This window comes from Gopherus flavomarginatus, chromosome 3, assembly GCF_025201925.1.
Source record: "Gopherus flavomarginatus isolate rGopFla2 chromosome 3, rGopFla2.mat.asm, whole genome shotgun sequence".
NCBI lineage: Eukaryota > Metazoa > Chordata > Testudines > Testudinidae > Gopherus > Gopherus flavomarginatus.
Window position 1 is genome coordinate 140,572,589 of NC_066619.1, and position 22,956 is coordinate 140,595,544.

General features: G+C 50.3%; 1 non-coding gene across 1 annotated transcript; it reads right to left on the bottom strand.

Moving 5' to 3' along the window:
• Positions 1-8,910: 8,910 nt before the first annotated feature.
• Positions 8,911-8,993, bottom strand: TRNAS-GCU (transfer RNA serine (anticodon GCU)). The gene has a single exon. It is a non-coding gene; the product is annotated as a tRNA-Ser (tRNA).
• Positions 8,994-22,956: the final 13,963 nt, after the last annotated feature.

Sequence of the window (22,956 nt, forward strand, 5' to 3'; positions counted from 1 at the left end):
GCTCCCCAGGGCCCCCTCCAACCAGGACATAGGTATCTGCACAACCACAACTCTTTAAGTCCCCCAGGGATCCCTCCAGACCATGCATAGGTTTCTGTGCCCCTCACCAACTCCCTAAACCCCCAGGGACCACTACAGCTTGGACGTATGTGTCTGTGCTCACCACAACCCCCTAAGCCATCCAGGGACCTCTCCAGCCCGGATGTAGATATTTGTGTCCCCTATGAAGTCCCTAATCCCCACCGGAATCCCTCCAGCCTAGACGTAGCTATCTGTGCCCCTCACTACCCCTAAGCCCCAGCAGGGATCTCTACAGCCTCTACGTAGGTGTGATGCTCTGTGCATTACCCTGCGTGGCCACACGGCGTCACTGTTCCTCTATGAGAGAAATGCTCTGTGCATTACCCTGCATGGCCACACGGTGTCACTGTTGCTCCATGAGGGAAATGCTCTGGGCATTACTGTGATGGAGTAGGGACTGTCTGTGTGGGGGATGGGAGAGCAGGGGGTGACTTTAGGACCGGACACGTGCTCAGCCTGTAACGTGAGCTAGGCAGGGGGGAGGGGGTCAGCACCTTTGCCAGGGAAGCTGGACACAGGAAGGGGCCGGCTGGAGGGAGTTAGTTCAGTTTCGGTTTTGGTCTAGGTGGTTGGAATTCAGGGAATCCGAAACTGGGAGTTAAGTTTCCTGAACCTCCAGAAGGACTCGATTGAGGGGTCCTGCTTGTGCCTCCAAACTCTGCTGTATCCTTCACTCCTGCTGTCCAATAAACCTTCTGTTTTACTGGCTGGCTGAGAGTCACCTTGTGTCCCAGGAAGAGGGGTGCAGGACCGGACTCCCCCACACTCCGTGACAGACCCTCAGCCCTTCCGGGACCCCTGTAGCCTGGACGTAGGTATCTGTGCCCCCCCACCAAACACCTAAGACCCCTGTAGACCCCTCCATCCTGAGCTTAGGTATCTGTGCCCCCTCACAAGCCCCCTAAGCCCCCCAGGGACCTATACAGCCAGAACATTGTTATCTGTGCCCCATATAGACTCCATAAGCCCCCCAGGACACTCCAGTGTGCACGTAGGTATATGTGCCCCTCAGAAACCCCCTAACCGCCCAGGAAACCCTACAGCCTGGATGTAGGTATTTGTACCCCCACAACCCCCCTATCCCCCCGCCGGGACATCTACAATCTGGATGTAGATATCTGTGCCCCTCACAAAACCTCTAATCGCCCCTGGGACCGATACAGCCTGGACATACGTATCTGTGCCCACTCGAACCCCTAAGACCCCCTGGTACCCCTACAGCCGGGACACAGGTATCCTGGGCCCCCAAAAATCCCCTAAGACTCCCAGGATGCCTCCAGCCTGGACGTAGGTATCTATGCCCCCCATGAACCCCCTAAACCCCACTGGGACCCCTAGATCCTGGAGATTGGTATCTGTGTCCCCCCAAAAACTCTCTAAGCCCCCCAGGGACCCCTACGGCCTGGACGTAGTTATCTGTGCACCTCAAGGCCCCTAAGATCCCTCGGACCCCTACAGCCTGGATGTAGGTGTGACGGTGCTCCCTGTGGGAGCCAGCTGAGGTCACTTAATCAGGGTGAACTGCAAACAAAACAGGGCAGACAAATCCCAAATGCTGGTGGTGATTTCAATACTTAGATTTACCAAGCCAGCACAAAGCAGCTTCTGTAGGACCTCACTGGTTACTTAGAAGTTTAAGCCACGCAGTTCCCTTAAAGTACCCAGCCTCAGGCCTCCGTCCAGACACACCTGTCAGATATGATGATGATTCCTGAAAATCTTACTTCATCATATAAAAGGAAAGATTCTTCCAATCCCAAAGGATCAGCCACATACTCAGGATCTATTACAACTTAGATCTTACCTAAAATACATGCTATAGCCAATTCTTATTAAGTAAGCTAAAATGTATTAGAAAAGAAAAGAGAGAGAATGTTGATTAAAAGATTAATAGACATATAGACTTGAATTCAATTCTTGAGGTTCAGATACATAGTAGAGGTGAGCTTGTAGTAGCCAAAAGTCCTTTTTGAAATAGTCCATAGGTTATAGTCCAATTTCCATATTCAGGGTGGCTCCAGTCAATGACTGGGGATCACAATCCTTGTGGCTTAAGGTTTCCCCGTCTTGAAACCCAAAGCAGATATGAGATGAAGAAGGATCGTGTCCCAGGCTTCTTATACATTTCCAGCAGCCTTTCGGCCTGAGAAAACAATAGGCTTAGCTCTCCTTCCAAACATCCTGGCAATTAGTACAGGGTAATTTATTCATTAAACAGTTCAAATAGAGGTTACCACAACCTTCAAAGAGACACATAGACAATAATACTATTTCACTCAAGTACCATCATAAATGTTAATATTCCTTTTTTGCTCTTTGAATTAAAATTATAGCAACAGACAAGACTTGTTTGCTTACATCACAAGACCTGAGCAAAAATCTCCCCTTCTACTTCTAACAATGCAGACTTGCATTTCAAAGCTCTGTTCATTTACATATCTTGCTAAGCAGTTCTTAAGGTTCACCCATGGGTCAGGTCAATCGGTGAGGTGAGTTAATTAACTCTTTCTGGCCCTGTCACCTTTCAATGAGATATTAGATTATACTTATAATGTCACAGTGGTGGTGAGTCGACTGCTGCAGCTCCCCGTAGACTCTGCCTGCATCTCTCACCAAGCTGGAGTACAGCAGTCAAGGGGAGAGCACTCGATGTGTTGCATCTATACTAGACGCGATATATCGACCCCGCTGGATCGATCGCTGCCCACCGATTCGGCAGGTGGTATAGACATACCCCGAGTATCTGGTGATCAGAGCTGGACCCCGGAGGGGGACACATTGAAGGAACTCAGGGGTTAAGGTGCCTCTATTGTCAACTGTCAGGGCTGCTGTAGCTCAGAGGAGGGTGCTTGACTACCTGGCAGGCTTAGGTGCCGCAAACCTGGGAGGCGGGAGAAGTGAAGCGGTCACGGTGTGCTTGGGGTGCTCGTGCTCGGAGCAGGGGTGAGCTGGGGCGAGGGGGGGTGCTGCAGGGCAGAGCGGGGGAGTTGCCACAAGAGGGGCGCCTCAGGGTGGAGGGGGGAGCTGCCACGGGTGGGGCGCCTTAGGGCGGGGGCGCGGGGGAGGAGGGCGCAAGGTGGAAGTTTCGCCTACGGCATGAAACATCCTTGCACGGGCCCTGCCCCATGCCCTGCCTGCAGCCAGCCCTGCACCCCCTGCCCTGCCCTGCCCGCAGCCAGCCTCTGTCTCCATCCAGCCCTGCACCTTCTGCCCTGCCCGCACCAGCCGCATCCTCCCTGCCCTGCCTGCAGCCAGCCCCACAGCCAGCCCCTGACACACCCCCTGCCCTGTCTCCAGCCAACTCCTGCCGCTCCCCCCTGTGGCCCTGCCCAAAGCCAGCCAGCCCCCACACACCCCCAGCCTGCACCAGCCCTGCACCCCCTGTCTGCAGCCAGCCCCGCACCCCCTACCCTGTCTCCAGCCAACCCCTGATGCACCCCCCAGCCTGAAGCCAGCCAGCCCCGCATCCCTTGCCCTGCCTGCAGCCAGAGCCTACCTCCAGCCAACTCCATGTCCACTGATGCCCTGCAGTTCCCAGGGCAGTAACCATGCACATCTGCTTCAATGAAGGGGGCAGGGAGCAGCTGGGACCCACACATGTGCACACTCTTGGGTGACCAGACAGCAAATGTGAAAAATCGGGACTGGGGTGGGGGTAATAGAATCCTAGATAAGAAAAAGACCCCAAAATTTGGACTGTCCCTATAAAATCGGGACATCAGGACACCTTAGCACACCCCCAGGACTCCTGAGTTCCATTGCTGGGTTTCCTATTGGTTCCACTGCTGGTTGTTTTCCTTTTCCTGGGGGGACTTTCGGCAAGTTGCTCCCCACTCTAGGGCTCTGTCCCCAGCAGTCAAATGGGGATTTCATACTTTCCCGCTATTGGAAAGTGCTGGGAGAATCCCCCAGCAAAAGCTGCTCTGACAGTGCTAAGCAGCATCTGACCATTCAAGGTCAGAGCTCGGTACCTGGGAGGAGTGTTTGGCTCTGGGGTTTCACTTCAGCCCAGTCTAGAGAGAGGGGCCCAACCATGGAGTTTGGCTCAAGAAGACCAAGTGTCCAATTTGTTAAGGGCGTTTTGAATTCCAACCCTGTGCTCCTAAGTGCTTGGTGTCAGTTGCAAATTTTAGAAGCATGCTCTCCACTGCATTTTCCAAATCATTCATGAAAATATTGAATAGTATCGGACCGCGGACTGATCCCTGCCGGACCCACTAGGTACACCCTCTCCGTTGGACAGCCAAACATGGAGAAGGGCTCCTGGAGTCTGGGCTTTCAACCAGCTCTGCACCAACATTGCACTGATTACAGCTGGACTGCATTTCCCTCGTTTGCTTGTGAGAATGTCCTACGGGACTGTGTCAAAAGCCTTAGCAACCCCAAGCTAGATCCCATCTACTGTTTACCCACCTCCACCAGGCCCAAAACCCTGCCAAAGAAGGAAAGAGGATTGGTTTGGAATGATTTGTTCTTGACAAATCCATGCTCACTAGTCCTAAGAACCAAACTATTCTGTAGGTGCTGCTGACAAACTGAGTGCTTAAGAATGTATTGCAGGATCTCTCCAGCAATGGCAGTGAGGCTAGCTAGTCTGTAAGTCTCAGGGGTCTCTTTGTTCCCCTTTTAGAGAAAGATCCTGTCTTGTTCATGGATGGGAAGAGGTTCTTTTTCAGGGATCTCAGACGAGAACTGGGGCACAGCACCTGGTTTGTCAAGGCCACAAAAAAGGAGGCAGGAACCTCTTCTCTCCTGCTGGCAAAGAACCCCAGGTACCTGAAAGACAGGGACTCACATCCCTGAATGGGCTTTTAAAAAGGCACTGGTTAAAGATTGGCCCCGACCATTTCTTGTTTCCATAGACTAGACATTTTAGCAAACTTTAGAATTCCTTGGAGCTAAACACTGTGAAACTCCCCTTTCTCCTTCACAGAGGGCTTTAACGCCCCTTATCTCACTCAGGCTCACAACTGCCCGGAGTTTGAGAACTGTCCCTGTTCCCATTGGACTGATGGGAGGAGCCTGAGGTGCAGAGAAGGGAAGTGACCTACCCAAGCGCCTACACAGTAAGGTGGTGGCAGAGCCAGAAAGAGAAGCCACCAGTCCTGACTCCTGTTCTAACAGACAATAACCCCCCCAGAGGCAGGGATAGAGCTCAGGAATCGAGATGGTGGGGAAATTTCATTGAATCCATTTCTGTCAGAAAATCCCATTCAGGCTAATCCGGTTTGTTTCTCAAAATCATAACAAGTGGGATGAAAGTTCTTTGCAAAAATATTGTATTGCAAAACAAAAGCATCTCCTGTTTGTCAGAGTGTGTTAAATTGTCTCCTCGCACACAAAGAGGAGACACTTAGATCTCAAACATTAGATAAGATGCTTCAGTCTGAGCTAAGTCATTGCTGCTCTTAACAATTTCAAAATAAAAAAATGCAAAAAAAATAGACTATTTCAGCTATTCTATTACGTGTTAATCTGCTCTGAGTAAACGTGATAGGACACCTCATATTATGCCCTACTCCTAGTGACACTCTCCAATGGATCCCCATCCTCCACCCACCGTCGGGTAGGTAAGAGCGGATCATTATTATTTCTACTTGAAAGAGGGAGAAGCTAAGGCTGAGAAAGGAGAATTGACTTGTTTTAGGTCACACAGCCAGTCAGAGGCAGAGTTGGGAATAGGACCCAAGAGCCCTGATTTTCAAACTACCCATTGGATCTTGAATTTCAGACACTGAATGACCTGAATAAAGTGCTCTCAGATGAGCTCCAGACCAACAACAGTGACAGTAACTATTCAGCAAGTATTTGAGGAGAACTGCAATGTTAGAGAGAATCATGAATTGCTCAGAGACAACTAATGCAGAGAAGCGGCAAAATTCATCAAACATAGAACTGGTTTTGACTTATAAAGAGAAAAACAAGGACCTGAGTCTCCTCCCTGTCAATAACCCCCGGCTCAGCCAATCAGGGTAGAGACTGAGGATGGGAGGCTGAGGGATCTCACCAGAGAGCCCAAAGGATGGCCCAGGTCACCAGTGGGGATCACTTCCCGAGCAATAGTTCAGCCTCACATTTTTGGGTAGACCTCCCACAGTGAGAACTGCAGAGCACTGCCCTGCAAAAAACTAAAAAAACCACACACACACTCTCTCTCTCCCCCTCCCTCCTGGTGTTGGGAGGGGAACAGGTAAAAGGACAAAGGAAACAAGAGAAGAGAAAGGAGGGAGGGAGCGATGGAGGAAGAGGTGAAACAAAAAGGACAAACCCTAATGTCCCCAGTGATTCTAAGGGACAAAATCCCAGGTGCAGAATAAAATTCTGCCTCCTTAAGCTCGTGTTTTCCATGCCTCGAATTCACCTGTCACCAGATGGATCAGACTGAACAGCTTTCAAACCTCCAGGAGGCTCTTACCTTCTAAACAGGGACGGCTGTTTTCTAGTAAAATCACTACAAGGGAAGGAGAAACCTCGAAAGAGGTTCCTCCTGGTGCTCACGTCCGTGAACCCGAATACTCTCTCAGTCCTCAAAGAGAGACCTGGAGAAGGAGACTTGCTGAAGCAAAGCCACAGGGGTCTCTGAGGTTTCCCTGGCCCCTCACCCCTGTCCTGCCTTGCTGATGTCAGCATCTCTCTGTGAGGTCACCACCTCCCCACCACCTTGGACCAATAAGTCTTAGGTCCTGCAAAAGGCCTTTGTGATGTCACTGCCACATCCCTCCTTTGCTGTGCCAATGTCCTGCCCCTGGCCTGGACCTTTGGAGGTTTGAGCTACTCCCTGTGGATCACTCCACTCAAGGAGCGTTCATTCTAGTCAGCAAGCCGGCTAGACAGGAAAACATCAGACGCTGTTCCCAATGCTACACTCAGTTTTTCAGAAATTAGTCGACTTTCTGGCCAGAAGAGACCATTAGATCATCTAATCTGACCCCCTGCATGTCACAGGCCTCCTGTATGACACAAGAGCTACTTTGGGGGCAAACACATTCAAGAAAGGCATCTAGTCTTCATTAAATGACATCAGGAGATGAAGAATCCACCCCTTTCCTTGGTAGCTTGTTCCTGTGGTGAATCATCCTCGCTGTTGACTATTTGTGCCTTAGTTGTAATAGGAATTTGTCTCTTTTCACCTTCCAATCATTGGGTCTTGTTATGCCTTTCTCTGCTAGATTCAAGAGCCCTTTAATAACCAATCTTTTCTCTCCATTAAGGCACTTCAACACTTCAGCGAAGTCACCGTTCAATCTTCTTTTCATAAGCTAAACAGGTTGAGCTCTTTCACTAGCTCACTAGAAGGTATTTTTCTCCAGCCCTCAGAACATTTGGTAGCTCTTTGCTGCCCTAGCTCAAATTTCACAACATCTTTTTCAAATGAGGACACCAAAACTGAAAGCTATTCCAATATCAGTCTCACTGATGCCATGTCACCTCCTGTGACGTTATTGACATAATCTGTAACTGTGCAGATCACTGTTGCGACCACTGTTCTATATTTGCAGCCAATACTGTAGAAAGGTTGTCATGTAAGGGGTCTATGGAGAGGTTCTGATTGGCTGATTATAATGATGCTATCTCTAGATGTGTATCATTTTTGTAGTTGATGTTATGAATATTGGCTCTATGCTGCCCATATTTCAAACTTGTGCCATAATGGGGGACAAAACAGCTACCTTGTTAGAAGTGGCTTTGCCAATAGATGGAACCTGGGATTTAAACTCCCAATGATCGCACTGTGTTTGGGATCCATTTGAATTCCTCTCCCAGGTCTTTGACACTTTCATCTCCACTCATAGCGACTCTGATAGAGGATTAAAGAAGTCAAAGCATCATCTCCAAGCACAGACAACGGAGAATGCTTCATCACATGACACTTTGAGAAGTGGATGGATAGAACGTGATGAAGATAAACTCTGCCTGGCTCAGACAAAAGATAACAGTTGTGCAGTGATGAGGAAGGAGGGAATCTCTGAGTCACCCGTCCACGGTCGTGTCTTCACAGTGCTCCCAAGCTGGAGAGTGAAGAACCCCCTCGGTCCCACCGTGAGACTGAGGAACAGGAGGCCTGTCACCCCCATTCCTGCCGTCCTGCATTCCTGGTGTCCAGCATCCCAGAGGGCCTCCGTGCCAGCAACGAAACCCAACCGTCGTCTGGACTCCCCAGTGCTCCTCCTCAACGGCTCTAAATCAGCGGGAGAGTGGAAGGTCCTGGGCGTCGCGCCGGCACCTGGGATCCACTGCACCTGAACAGTGGGGAAAGGTTTCTGTGTTGGGGCATTGTTTAGTGTTTTCTAGTTTCCAAGGGAGGGTTTATGGGCCTGAGCGTTAAGCTCCCAAACCCAGTCACTGTTTCATTGTATTCATTAAGTTCGCATTTTCCCCTGTTCCCCCAGCTTTCTGTACCTTTACCCTGACTACACTTACCTTTGTTTGTGCCAAACCACCTTGTCTCCTCTTTATTTTATTTACACCTCAGAAGGAGGGAGGCAAAATCCACTGGTGATAGAGACAGGAGGGAGTCGAGTTTGTATCTCCTGAGAAAAGGGGCTTTTTCCTTTCCTATTTCTCCCCTACCATTTCTAACATTTTCCTTTGAAGCGTTGCCTTATTCAGCTTGAGGAAACATTAGCTTTTAAGATAAAAACTACGAAATACAGAACTAGAGACATTTTTTAGAAATCTGGGATTTAGACATTTTATTTAAAGCCGGGGGGGGGGGTGTTGGAGTTTCTGAGAAGGTTTTTGTTTGCAAGAAGCAACATTGTTGTGTCTGTTATTGTACCAAGTGGGGAGATGGTTGTCTATAAAGGAAGAGTCAAGACTAAACGCATCCAGTGAGGATGGGATTTGAACCCATGCATGCAGAGCACAATGGATTAGCAGTCCATCACCTTAACCACTGGGCCACCTCAACTGAGCTGTAACAAAAGGGACAGAAGGAGAAATCTAAGGCCGACAGAGATAGGGACACAAAGGAGTTTTTAAATACTAAGCGTAAGCAGGGTCTGAATGAGCTCCCCCCTCACATCTAGTGAGGAGCTGGGGAAAGACTTCAGGAACAGACCGTGTTTGCATAGACACACCTACTCTGCCTAGCTATGCAGCATGATGGGGCCGCTTCCCCAAAATGACCAGTTTTGGATGGTGTTGGGTTACAAATCACTTTAGGATTGAGTGGAATAAAATGTTATTCTCCTTCCTGTATGAGTGAAGGGCAGCAGAACAGACCTAGTCCATCCTGATGGAGGGGTGAGGTGAGGTGAGGGTGAGGAATAGCTTTTATTGGACTGCAGAGAAGGATTGAGGACATCACGCTAAAACAGTGGTCCCCAAATATTTCACATTGTGCCCTCTTAGCCATGGCTGTGGCCCCTCGGAAGCCACGGTTGAGAAGCAGGGCTGGGAGTGGGGCTGTTGCTTGCTGGGGAGAGGGGTGCGGACAGGGGCAAGGGGGTCATCGCTGGGCTGGGAGCCAGAGGCCCAGACTGAGGGTGGGGTTGGGGAAGAGCTGGGACAGAGTGGGGCTGAGTGGTGCTTCATCCCTGCCCTCCATGGGGGCTGACTCAGGCCCTGAGGTGCCCCCATGAATGTTCCTTTGTGTCTCCCTAGGAGTCATACCCCACATTATGGGGACCACTGAACCCTACTCGCTAAGCAGGGGCTAGTGATACCAAAGCCCAGGGAAAGGGAGAACAAGTGTGGGGGCCCCAGCACCAGAACCATGCACCCCCTTCTGTCTGTGGCTCTGCCCCCTTCCACCCATAGCCCCATCCACTATCACCTCTGTTCCACCCCTTCCCCCACCAGCCCCACCCTGTCACTCCTTTACCCCTGCCCCGCTGCGGCCCTGAGACCAGAGAAGCTCCGTACCCCTGCTGCAGCCCCTGGGCCGTAGCAGGGAGTGGGAGCTCCTCCAGCCCTGGGGCTGACATAGGGGAGACTTTTGCAGGGTGGCCTAATTTGGCCGGGGTCCCAGTCATGGGCCCCACTGTCCCCTTGGTGATGCAAGGTTTGGGGAGACTGAGCCCCCCCGACCTCCATTACGTGCCGCCCAGGCTACCACTGCTCAGTGTGGGGCCAGTCTCCCTGTGTTTTCTGCTGCTTGTGCTGGGGAGCCTGGCCGGCACTAGGGGTGGGGCCCCCAGCAGCCACCCAAGGCTCCAGGGGGTCAAAGGGCACCGTGTGGCAGTGCAAAGGTGCTCACTGCTCTCCTCTGCCCCAATGCTCCTCCATGGGCCCATAGAGGGTTGGGGGGAGTGAGGAGCAACACTATGTGCTCCATGCGTCCTGGTCACTTTCCCCACCTGGGCTGTGCTGTGAGGGGAGCATCAGAAGCTGCTGCTCTCTGCCCTCCCCTTATGCAGCCCAGCTGAGGAAAGTGACCTGGATGCAGGGAGCTCGGATGACGTCACTTCTCATCTCCCCACCCCCACAGCCCCTAGGGGTACCCGGAGGAGCAGCATCCCAGGGAGGAGCAATGCTAGCTGCTCCATGCACACAGATCACTGTCCGCACGTGGGTGCAGCAGGGGGCGCAGGGGTTGGGGACAAAAGAGCGGGGGAAGGGGTTGGGGTGAAGGGGGTGCAGGAGAGGGGCAGTGGCTGGTGGCACAGGAGGGGGTGCAGGGGTTAGGGGTGAAGGGAATTCAGGAGGGGGCAGTGGCTGGTGGCACAAGAAGGGGTGCAGGGGTTAGGGGTGAAGGAGGTGCAGGAGAGGGGCAGTGGCTGGTGGCACAGGAGGGGGTGTAGGATTAGGGTGAAGGGGGTGCAGGAGAGGGGCAGGGGTTGGGGCGCAGAGGTTAGGGGTGAAGGGGGTGCAGGAGAGGGGCAGTGGCTGGTGGCACAGGAGGGGGTACAGGGGTTAGGGGCGAAGGGAACTCAGGAGGGGCAGTGGCTGGTGGCACAGGAAGGGGTGCAGGGGTTAGGGGTGAAGGGGGTGCAGGAGATGGCAGTGGCTGGTGGCACAGGAAGGGGTGCAGGGGTTAGGGGTCAAGGGGGTTCAGGAGGGGGCAGTGGTTGGTGGCACAAGAGGGGAGTATGGGAGTTAAGGGCAAAGGGGACACAGTGTAGGGGTTAGGGCACAGGAGGGGGCAGGAGTTGGGGTGAAGGAGGCACAAGGGTTGGGAGTGCCGGAGCTAGGGGGTAAAGGGAGAGGGGGATCGTCCAGGGGCGATGGGGAAGTGCCAAAGTCTAAGTTTTACCCAGGGCACCATTTCCCCTAACGCTGATCCTTGGTAACATTTCTTGCTGGGACGGGGAGGGGAGAGAGATGAGGCGTTTTCTCTCTGTTTCTTTCCTCTCCATTTTCTGCTCCTTCCTTCAATTCCAGAATCCTCCCTTGTGTTTCAGACTGTGCAGTGACGCCCTCCCAACCCCAGGCCTCTGGAGCCTTTGGAGCAGAAAGATCCCAGGAGCTGAGGGTGAATCCAGGAGTGAGTAGCTGGCAGGAAGGAGTCCTAGCAGTTCTTCTGGGAGCACAGGTGAGGAATGACTCCCCCTTCCCTAGATTCTCCCCATGGGAACAGGGAGGGTTGTGTGATAAATTCCTGTAACTCTTCTGCCCCTCTGAGTTGGCAGAAACAAGGGCTGGGTTCAGTATCTAGGGGTTCTGCTTCAATAAAACAATACAAAACTGGCTCGAGCCCCCACCCAGTGACCTGGGACAATTACACATCACCCCCCTGGGTGCCTCTAGGAGGCAATACTTCCCCTCTTGCAAGCAGGGAGTCTGAGCCGCTCCACTCCACCAGCCATTCCATGAACCACTCCAGTGGTCCCTGCAAACTGCTCTGCTGGGGCAGCAAAGAGCCACCAAATGTTCTGAGGGCTGGAGAAAAATGCCTTCTAGTGAGTAGTGAAAGAGCTCGACCTGTTTAGCTTATCAAAAGAAGATTGAAAGGTGACTTCACTGAAGTATTGAAGTGCCTTCAGGGAGAGAAAAGACTGGGTATTAAAGGGCTCTTTAATCGAGCAGAGAAAGGCATAACAAGACCCAATGGCCGAAAAGTGAAAAGAGAAATTCATATTACAAATAGGGCGCAAAAATTCAGCAGTGAGGATGATTCACCACAGGAACAAGCTACCAAGGAAAGTGGTGGATTCGTCATCTCCTGATGTCATTTAATGAAGACTAGATGCCTTTCTGGAATGTTTTTGCCCCCAAAGTAGCTCTTGTGTCATACAGGAGGCCTGTGATATGCAGGGGGTCAGATTAGATGCTCTAATGGTCTCTTCCGGCCATAAAGTTGACTAATTTCTGAAAAACAGAGTGTAGCATTGGGAGCAGCGTCTGATGTTTTCCTGTCTAGCCAGCTTGCTGCCTAGAACGAACACTCCTTCGGTGGGGTGATCCACAGGGAGTAGCTCAAACCTCCAAAGTGCCTGGCCAGGGGCAGGACATTGGCACAGCAAGGGAGGGGTGTGACAGTGACATCACAAAGGCCTTTTGCAGGACCTCAGACAATTGGTCCAAGGTGGTGGGGAGGTGGTGACCTCACAGAGAGATGCTGACATCAGCCAGGCAGGACAGGGGTGAGGGGCCAGGGAAACCTCAGAGACCCTTGGGGCTTTGCTTCAGCAAGTCTCCTTCTCCGGGTCTCTCTTTGAGGACTGAGAGAGTATTTGGGTTCACGGACGTGAGCGCCAGGAGGAACCTCTTTTGAGTTTTCTCCTTCCCTTGTAGTGATTTTACTAGAAAACAGCCGTCCCTGTTTAGAAGGTAAGAGCCTCCTCGAAGGAAGGGGTATCATGGGGGTGTCACAGTTCAGATGCCAATGCCCCACCGCCCCCACTGTAAAGAAGCTCCTGCCACCTGCTCTGTGTTTGCAGGGCTGGAGAGAGCAGCATCCACGGCAGAGATTTGCTCCTGGCTGCCGGAGCAGAGCAGCAGGCTTAGCTGTCAGAACTTCCTGGAGCTATGAAACGGGAGGGTCCCATGGCTCTGTAGCAGAATGCAGGGCAGGCGAGTTCACGGCAGGCATTATGGGATACTGGAGGAGGCCAGTTATGGTTATATAATGAACGGCAGCATCTACACTGGCACTCTGTCCCTTTAAGTTTGCTGCAAAAAGCTCTAGGCCTCTCATTGAAGTGGTTTTATTTTGTCACCAAAACAGGGCAGTTTTGTCACCAGATGTGGCATTGCAGTGTGTACACCAGCCACGAGCTGCCGACCGAAGGGGAGTTGTGAGTTTTTCACAGACCTGAGCAATATAATTCTGCTGAAATAATTTTGTAGTGCAGACCTGGCCAAAGATTTACACACAAACACACACACACACACACACACACACACACAGCTTGAAGGAAAACCTCATCTGCTCCTCCGCTTTGCAGAATCCAAACACAAGCAAAGCTTGTCAGGTCCTGGTGGAGATGGCAGGGAGTCAGGTGTGGTCAGACACTGTGTTTTAACCAGATGCAAGCACCATGGCTTAGCTGGCTAAAGCACTTGCCTTATAAGCAGGAGATCCTGGGTTCAGGTCCCTAGGGGAGTGGCTTTTGGGGTACATGGTATTGGCTACTGTCAGAAGACAAGATTCAGAGCTAGATGGGCCTTCGGCCTAGCCCAGTGTGGTTTTTCTTATGGTTTAAATTATGCTCAGAGCCACTGATAATAGAGTTATTGAAAGTTTGGGAGATAAGAGCTGATAGGACAGTGGTCCAGTCCCCTCGCAGCTGACCCCCTCCCTCTGAGACAGGGGCAGGTCTGAGCTCTCGCACCAAATGCTCATTGTGGCTGCCAGAATCTGTGGGCAGCTCATTTAATTTGCATTGAGGGTTGAGTCCTGCTTTGTGCCCAGTGTCTGAGAATGAAAATCCTAAACCGCCCTTTGAAACAACAAAAGCAGCAGGACGTGTTATTGTCCCTGCCCCAAAGCAGACAGACCAATGGAGAAATGCCACTGAGTCCACGGTAATACTCCACTGCCATTTTACCTTTTTTGCTTGCTAAACTCCCTCCCAACCTTGTGGGGTCCCAGACCCCGGTATTGAGCCTGAGCTGAGATGTCTACACTGCAAATTTACCACCCCACGGCCCAAGCCCCAGGAGCCGGAGCTGGCATGGGGCAGCCCTGGATGTTTCATTGCAGTGTGGACATAGCCTAGCATATGTCTACACTGCCATTAGCACACCCAAGTCACTATTCTCAAACCCTGGGTCAGCTGATTCAGGCTTGTGGGGCTTGTGCTACAGGGTAATAAAATTACAGTGTAGACACTTGGGCTTGAGCCCAGCCTCTGAGACTCCACAAGGGGTGAGGGTCTCCGAGCCTGGGCTCCAGTCTGAGCCCAAATGTCTACACTGCAGTTTTTAGCCTCACAACCTGAGCCCCAGGAGCCCAAATCAGATCATCCAGGCCAGCCAGGCCACAGGGATTTTATCTCAGTATAGCTGCACTCTCAGGGTATGTCTACATTGCAATGCAAGCCCAGGGTTAGCAGAAGTCATGTCAGCAGCCCCAACACATAAACCTAAACTATGAGGAAAAGACCCACCCACAAATAAGCTGGGCAGTGTCCTTCTCCCTAAGGTTCGTAAGTCCAGCAACCAAAAGTCATTTAACATGAGCCATCTCCTCTCTGCACCCCACTCACAGCTGTTGTCCTTAGTCAGTGCAAGCCCAGAGGTGCCTCTGTAGAGTTCATCTGCCATCCTGGGTGGAAAAGGGGGAAAATAAGAAGGCACCGTACTCACTATGTTGTCTAGGGACTCACTCACCCCTCCACAGCCACCCTGTCCTAAAGTTGGTCTAACACATAAATTTTAGCATGAGGACTCAGGCCCCAGCCCAGTTGGCTTTGGAACCAATGTCCCCTGCCTAGCAAGTGCTATTGAATTGAGAGTGAGTCCCTCCATCTGGGTCTGCCAAGCACAGTTCTGCTGCCCTCGATTCACACAACAAGGACAACAACCCTTTATTTCTCCTGTCCCAATAACAAGGAGACTGGGAATCCAACACCAGCCAAAAGTGATCATTTTGGCAAGCAACCCAACATATTCCCAAAATACTGTAAAATCCACATGAAGACTCATACACGAAACCTTGCAAGAAAATCTTCCTGAGGGGGTCTGAAGCACCTGCTGCTGGGGGGAAGGAAGGAGCTGTGGGTTGAGATTGAGGGGCACTGGGAATAGGAGGGGGTTGTGGGTTGGGACAGAGGAGAAGGGTGAAGAGGAGCAGGCTCTGGTTGGGAGTGAGGAGCAGTGAGCATAGGAGGGACTGAGGGTTGGGACTGAGGGGCACTGGGCAAAGAGGGGACATGGGTTTAGGCTGAAGAGTATCCTCATTTGGGGATCCAGCAGAACAGGGGAAGGCAGCAGGTGATTCTAATTCCATAGGGATATTTTGTGTGTGTGCGTGCAGGGGAGGAACATGCTATATGCCCAGAGGCCTTTATTCCTCCAGCCTGCAAGGACAGAGGGGCTGTCAGGAAGTTGCCCCTTCAATCCCCCACACACAAAGGCCCTTCTTAGAAAAGGCAAAATCCTGAAGAGAAAAAACATCAAAGAAGACTCCAGAAAGACAGATTTTTAAGATATAATGAGTAGTTTATTACCTGACCAGGGACTTGAACCCTCAGATTAAAAGTCTGATGCTTTACCAACTGAGCTAGTCAGACTCACAAACAAATACAGCAAGTTGGTGCAGAGGAGAAACTAGTCAAGGAAACGAAAGCAGGAAACAATAGGGGAAACCTGCTGCTCTCTCTGGCCTGGTCAACACTACGAGTTTATGTCCAATTTAGCAGCATTAAATCACATTAACCCTGCATCCGTCCACACAAAGAAGCCCTTTATATTGATATAAAGGGCTCTTAATACCGGTATCTGTACTCCTCCTTGATGACAAGTAGTGCTGAAATCAGTATTGCCATGTCAGATTAGGGTTAGTGTGGCTGCAATTTGACGGTATTGGTCTCTGGGCGCTATCCCACAGTGCACCATTGTGACTGCTCTGGACAGCAATCTGAACTCGGATGCACTGGCCAGGTAGACAAGAAAAGCCCCGTGGACTTTTGAATTTCATTTCCTGTTTGCCCAGCGTGGAGCGCTGATCAGCACAGGTGACTATGCAGTCCCAGAATCAAAAAAGAGCTCCAGCATGGACTGTTCGGGAGATACTGAAGCTGATCTCTGTATGGGGAGATGAATCTGTTTTATCAGAACTCCGTTCCAAAAGACGAAATACCAAAACATTTGAAAAAATCTCCAAGGCTATGATGGACAGAGGCCACAATAGGGACTCAACGCAGTGCTGAAACTTAAGGAACTGAGACAAGCGTACCAGAAAGTCAAAGAATGAAATGGACGCTCATGGAGGGAGGGGCGACTGAGGATTGTAGCTATCCCACAGTTCCCGCACTCTCCAAAAACCATTTGAATTCTTGGCTGAGTTCCCAAAGCCTGAAGGGTCAAAAACATTGTCGCGGGTTGTTCAAAGTATATGTCGTTCCCCCGCCTCCTGCCCCCATGAAAGCAAAGGGAAAAAAATCCTCTCTCACCTTTTTTCAATGTCACTGTATGTCTACTGGATGCTGCTGGCAGATGTGGTGCTGCAGCACTACACAGCAGCATCCCCTTCCCTTCCCTTGCGGACGGCAGACGGTACAGTAGGACAGGTATCCATCATCGTCGTCCCGTGAGTGCTCCTGACTGGCCTCGGTGAGGTCGGCCGGGGGTGCCTGGACAAAGATGGGAATGACTCCCAGGTTCATTCATAGCAGCTGGAGGCTGCGCTCCCCTCCCCCCTTTGATCCCTGCTTGCAGAAGCAATAAAGTCAGTGTTGTTTCAAACTCCTGCATTCTTTATTACTTCATCACACAAATGGGAGGATAACTGCCATGGTAGCCCAGGAGGGGTAGGGGAGGAGGGAAGCAATGGGTAGGGTTGTTGCAGGGGCACCCACTAGAATGGCATGCAGCGCATCATTTCTGCGGGATCTCTAGGGCTCTGACCCGGAGCGCCCGTTTGCCCCTCTGGTTCTTTAGTAGGCTTGCCTGATAGTCTAGGCAGAACTGACTCTCCATTAGACAAAACTTAAAGAAGAGAATGACCTGGGGAGTCATTCCTATTTTTGTCCATAAGCCCGTGGCCGACCCCATCGAGGCCAGCCAGGAGCACCCATGACAGCAGCAGATGGTGCAGTATAACTGGTAACTGTCATTGTCAACTTGCAAAGCAGCAGACGGTACAGTAGGGCTGGTAACCATCTTTGCTAACTTGCAAAAAGCAAGGGGATGCTGCTGTGTAGCACTGCAGTACCACATCTGTCAGCACTATAAAGAAGACATACGGTGACAGTGAAAAAAGGCTGAACGGGCTCCATGGTTGCTGTGCTATGGCGTCTGCCCGGGCAATCCAGGGAAAAGGGCGCAAAATGATTGTCTGCTGTTGTTTTCATGGAGGGAGGATTGAGTGATGACATTTACCCAGACTCACTCATGACACTGTTTTTGCCCCATCAGGCATTGAGATCTCAACCCAGAATTCCAATGGGCAGGGGAGACTGCGGGAACTATGGGACAGTTACCCACAGTGCAACGCTCTGGAAATTGTATAAAGTCGAGGACACAGGCCCATACTAAGCACATTAATTCGGCGGTGTGCGTCCATGTACCAAGGCTAGCATCAATTTCCCTGGCCAGGCCCTTTGGAGGTTTGAGCTACTCCCTGTGGTCACCCCACTCAAGGAGCGTTCGTTCTAGGCAGTAAGCTGGCTAGACAGTAAAACTTCAGATGCTGCTCCCAATGCTACACTCAGTTTTTCCGAAAACTAGTATCTGTAAAATTAGTCTACTTTCTGGCCAGAAGAGACCATTACAGCATCTAATCTGACCCCCTGCATATCACAGGCCTCCTGCATAACACAATAGCTACTTCTGGGGGAAAGGCATCTAGTTTTCACTGAATGACTTCAGGGGATGGAGATTCCACCACTTTCCTTGGTAGCTTGTTCCTGTGGTGAATCATCCTCGCTGTTGACTATTTGGGGCTTAGTTGTAATATGAATTTGTCTCTTTTCACCTTCCAATCATTGGGTCTTGTTATGTCTTTCTCTGCTCCATTCAAGAGCCCTTTAATACCCAATCTTTTCTCTCCATTAAGGCACTTCAACACTTCAGTGAAGTCACCTTTCAATCTTCTTTTGATAAGCTAAACAGATGGAGCTCTTTCAATAGCTCACTAGAAGGCATTTTTCTCCAGCCCTCAGAACATTTTGGTGGCTTTTTGCTGCCCCAGCTCCAATTTCACAGTATCTTTTTCAAATGAGGACACCAAAACTGGAGACAGTATTCCAATATCAGTCTCACTGATGCCGTGTCACCTCCTGTGATGTTATTGACATAATCTGTAACTTTATAGATCACCATTGTGACCACTGTTCTATATTTGCAGCCAATATGATAGAAAGGTTGTTGTGAAAGGGGTCTATGGAGAGGTTCTGATTGGCTGATTATAATTATGCTATCTCTAGATGTGTATCATTTTTGTAGTTGACTTTATGAATATTGGCTCTATGCTGTCTGTATTCAAACTTGTGCTATGCTTCCGAGGAACACCCCAGCCAGACAAGTTGGTGTCAGTTCTGCCTAGCCTGCTTGATGGCCCATTAAGGACCATCAGCTCTACAATCAACCCATTGAGAGAAGGTAGATATGCCTTGTGGCTCAGCAAGGTATGCAGGGACCTGCCTATGGACAAAACTCAAAGGTTTTTCTATGCCACGTGCTGGATAGAGTGTCCTTGGGACAAAGAAAACAAAGACCACATGGCAAGAGACTGTAAAAGGCTGATGCCTCGTCTCCATCTTGTCTTCAGTCCTGCTTCATACCTCTGAAGGGACTTTGCTACAAACTGAAGCTCTGTACAAGGGACTGAATGACCCATCCCAGCTGTGGATGGACTCCAGAGACTTGATTTGAACCTGCAGTTTATTCCATCACTGCTACAAGCCTGAACCAAGAACTTTGCCATTACTGTATGTGAAGGGTTAAAATTCATGTGCATATTATATAACAACCTGGTCTATGGATTGTGCCAGCTCTTTTCCAGACCCAAAGTCCAGAGTATAATCAAGGGACCAGAAGCCTAGCAAATAGTGACCAGCTAAAAGAAAGCTGGGTAAACAGAAAGCCTTGCTTGCTAAGATAGGTTTGGTCAGCAAATTGCCAGGTGTTGGAGCTAAGAACTAAAGAATTGTATCTTATTCAGAGTTGCAGATTGAACAAAGAATCCCTGTTCCTATTGTGTAAGTCTCTTCTGTAGGGAGACGTTCTTCCCAGAGATCCAACCTTGAGTTTATGAAAAGTTGGCAGATGTCAATATAAGATATGGCATCCTTCCACCTCCCTTCCCAGGGACCAATGCCTTGCCTTAAGACACACAGAAAACAATCTTTATTGCCATATACTTTCACTGTTTCTTTGCTTTAAACTCTAGGAATGTACCTGGAGGACAATCAAAGGAGTTGCTCCTTTCCTATGGACCTCAAATCAGAATTCAGCATAGATATTTTATACTAATAACATTTTATCAAAGTATTCATGAAATGTTAACTTGCTAACTTGAGACCATGGGTGGAGACATTATGTAACCTGTTAACCTTTGGCTACTGTGCTTATCATGTCTTGCTGCAAAACCTATCCCAGAGTTTGGAACTCCCTACCCCGTCTCTTTCCCCCACCCATGGAAAATCTATATATTCTATTGTAATCAATTAACAGTGTCTCTGAGCCTAATAAGCAAGGTGACACTCTGCCAGTTCTGTGTGTAATAAACTCCTATTCTTGCCCTCTACATGGTGGAGATTTATGTCCTTCACAGACACCTGCTGAACAAAGAGGAGATTCAGCATCCAGCTTGGCTGAATGTGTCTTCTCTCCCCACAGCTTGGTGATCTTCTGAGGAAATGGAGAAGACTGCCTTTGCCTAGCTGTACATTGCTTGCAAAAGAAACAAGTCTTTTTGGTGGCAAGTATTGAAAGGAGCCATTAGACAAATGTGGAGACAGGAAAAATGTCCCCCAACTCAACTGGCATCTGTGGATGCTGAAGTCACAACACAAAGTGCTAAACAGTATATGAGCACAGGCTGATGTCAGAAGAGTCTCTACCAAAGCCTTTTCCACCAGCAGGGGCCTCTCTGTGCGCAGAACTCCTGGTAGTGTGATGGCTGCAGGCAGTGGAGAACTCTATTTTGGCATCTCTTTGTCAGTGAACATCTACAGAGGCTGTTTAAAGGTCTTTAGATAGTGATCTTTGGGAAGAGCTGGCTGAAGTGTCTTCCTAGTAACCAGAAGATCCTGGCTTGGCCTGCCAGTTCTTCCGTGCAAGTCTTGAGGGAAATGGGGAATGTCTGTAGTTTGGAATTTGCAGGTGTTGTCGTGGACCATCAAAGGGAACAGTTGCAAGTATTTTCTCAAGGCAGGCACCATGGCTTGGGTGGCTAAAGCACCTGTCTAGTAAACAGGAGATCCTGGGTTCAACTCCCAGTAGTACCTTGTTCTATGGGTTTTGTCTCCTCTGCTCACATTTTCCTGTGTCTTTCTAGGAAACAGAAGAGACCTCCCTTGGTATCCAAGTCATTGCTTGCTAAGGAAAAGGCTTCTTTGGAGAGAAACATTGGAAAGAATCAAATCACAAGCCTGGAGTTGATGAAAAGGCTGCTGTGACTGGCATTGGCATGGTGGTTGCTTTGACTGCAATTGCTGCAACACAAAAGCCTGCACCACACGTCCTTGTGATTCGCTGGGGATGTCCACACACAGATGTCATGTCATCTTCCTTTTGATTGTCACTGATGAAAAATGGAGCAGCTGGAAGAAAAGTCCCAGAGGCACTTGCCAGGTAAAGTAGAGGTTAGAGATGCAGCACCCAGTGGTGCCTTGCCAAATCTGTCCACTCCTCACACTTTTTGGTCAATCTTTTGAAGAAGCAGAGAAGACTGCCTCTGCCTTGCAATGCAAATGCTTCCAAAAGAAACCGGTCATTTTTTCTGACAAGTGTTGGAAGAGGCACCTAAGAAATGTGGAGACAAGGAAAAGGTCATCGTAACTCAACTTGCATCCATGACTCTTGAGGCCACAACGCAGAGCACTGAGCACTGTACGACCACAGCTGGGGACAGAAGGGCCTTTTTCAAAGGCATTTTCCACTAGCAGGGTCTTCTCTGTGCACAGAATTTCTGATAGTTTGATGTCTGCTGGCACTGGAGATCACTATTTTGGCATCTCTCTCTCTGTCTCAGTGAGCACCCGCTGTGGTTGTTGAAAGTCTGTGATGGGATCTATGGGATGCAACCTGAACAGTGGGACCCCCTGAGCCCTTTGTCCCACCACCTGGACTCCCTCTCACACATGTGATGCTGAGACAAGCTGTGAATCTCTGGCAGATATTGCACTTACACAGACATCCGTAGGTAGGGACACAGCCAACTGAATTACATGAATGCTTCTGCAGCCACTCATAACACTAATGATAGAAAGTCGCCCCCCCTACAGCTCTGCAGCCTTGCACCCCTGGATCATACCATCTTGCCTTAATCAGAAGCCTGATCAGTGTGAGTTTATTACACAGGGTCCACCCCTCCCTCACTGTGAATAGTACATGAACCAGCCTTGTAATGGAGCTGAGATTTCCCAAGAACTTCAAGCAAAATACACCAGTTTAAGTAGAGCATAAAACAGATTTATTAACTACAGAAAGATGGAGTTTTAAGGATTATAAGTGGTAGGAATAAAAGATCAAAGTAAATTACCATGGAAATTAAAGATAAATTCACAATCTAAACTTTACACCTTATTACACTAGGGCGTAGTTCAGTTATGCACACAGGAAGGCTTAATGCTCGAGCTGCTGCACATGCTGGGCAGGCTTAAGGTCGGGCTCCCCATGGCAGGAGAGAAGAAGACTCGGCCCCTGGAGGGGCAGGCTGGGGCTTCCTGGATCCCATTTGCTCACAGCCAGCGCCCTGCCCCCACTCCCAAGTCATCCATGGTGCCCCCAGGTCGGCCAGAATGGAGCAGCAGTTTTCACTGCACTACGTCCACTTATGGCTTGCAGGCAACTCCCAGACTCACCACAGTCCACCATCTCGGCCAGAAAGGAGCCCACTCAGCCTCACCATTGCTGCTTTTCCTTCCCCCCAGAACCCCGCTTCTCCTGGGCTGCAAGTAGCCATCCCTGGGATGCCAACAGGCAGCCACAGGGGTCTGTCTCCCAGCAGCGAACTGCACCTCCATGGGTTCAGCCCTCAGAAGGGCAGGTGGGGGTTTCCTGGATCCCAGTTGCTCACAGCCAGCCCAGCCTCCACCTCTAAAACCATCAGTCATGCCCCCAGGTTGGCCATAAAGGAGCCGCCATTCTCCACTTGGACTCAGCTTTGCTTGTTTTCCTTTCACCCAGAACCTCCCTTCTTCTCCTGGGCTGCAAGTAGCCACTCCTGGGAAGCCAAGAGGCAGGCACAGGATTCTACCTCCCAGCAGCCAACCACACCTCCCCAGGCTTTGCAGAATGAAGGGTGGTGCTTTACTAACCCCACTTAGCCACACAGCTTCTTCCCTGCCTTCCTCAGCTCAACTTTCCTCTATTGCCCCATTCCTGCCTCACTTCCTCCTTTGGCCAGTCACGCAAAGGAGCCCAGCAGGAAGTGAGAGCCTCTATAGGCCAACCTCCAACAGCAGAGGTGGCCAAGCCACAAGCCTCCAAATGGTGACTGGCCTAACTACTCTAGGTTCTCCAGCCTGACACCAAGGTGCTTTCTCCACTGCTGTCAGCATCCTCTGTCATGCAGGGGTTGGAGTTATCCCAGGGACAGGCCAATAGGAGGAGTGGCCTTTCTGAACAACAAGGGGATCTGGGAAAAGGAAGCCAGCA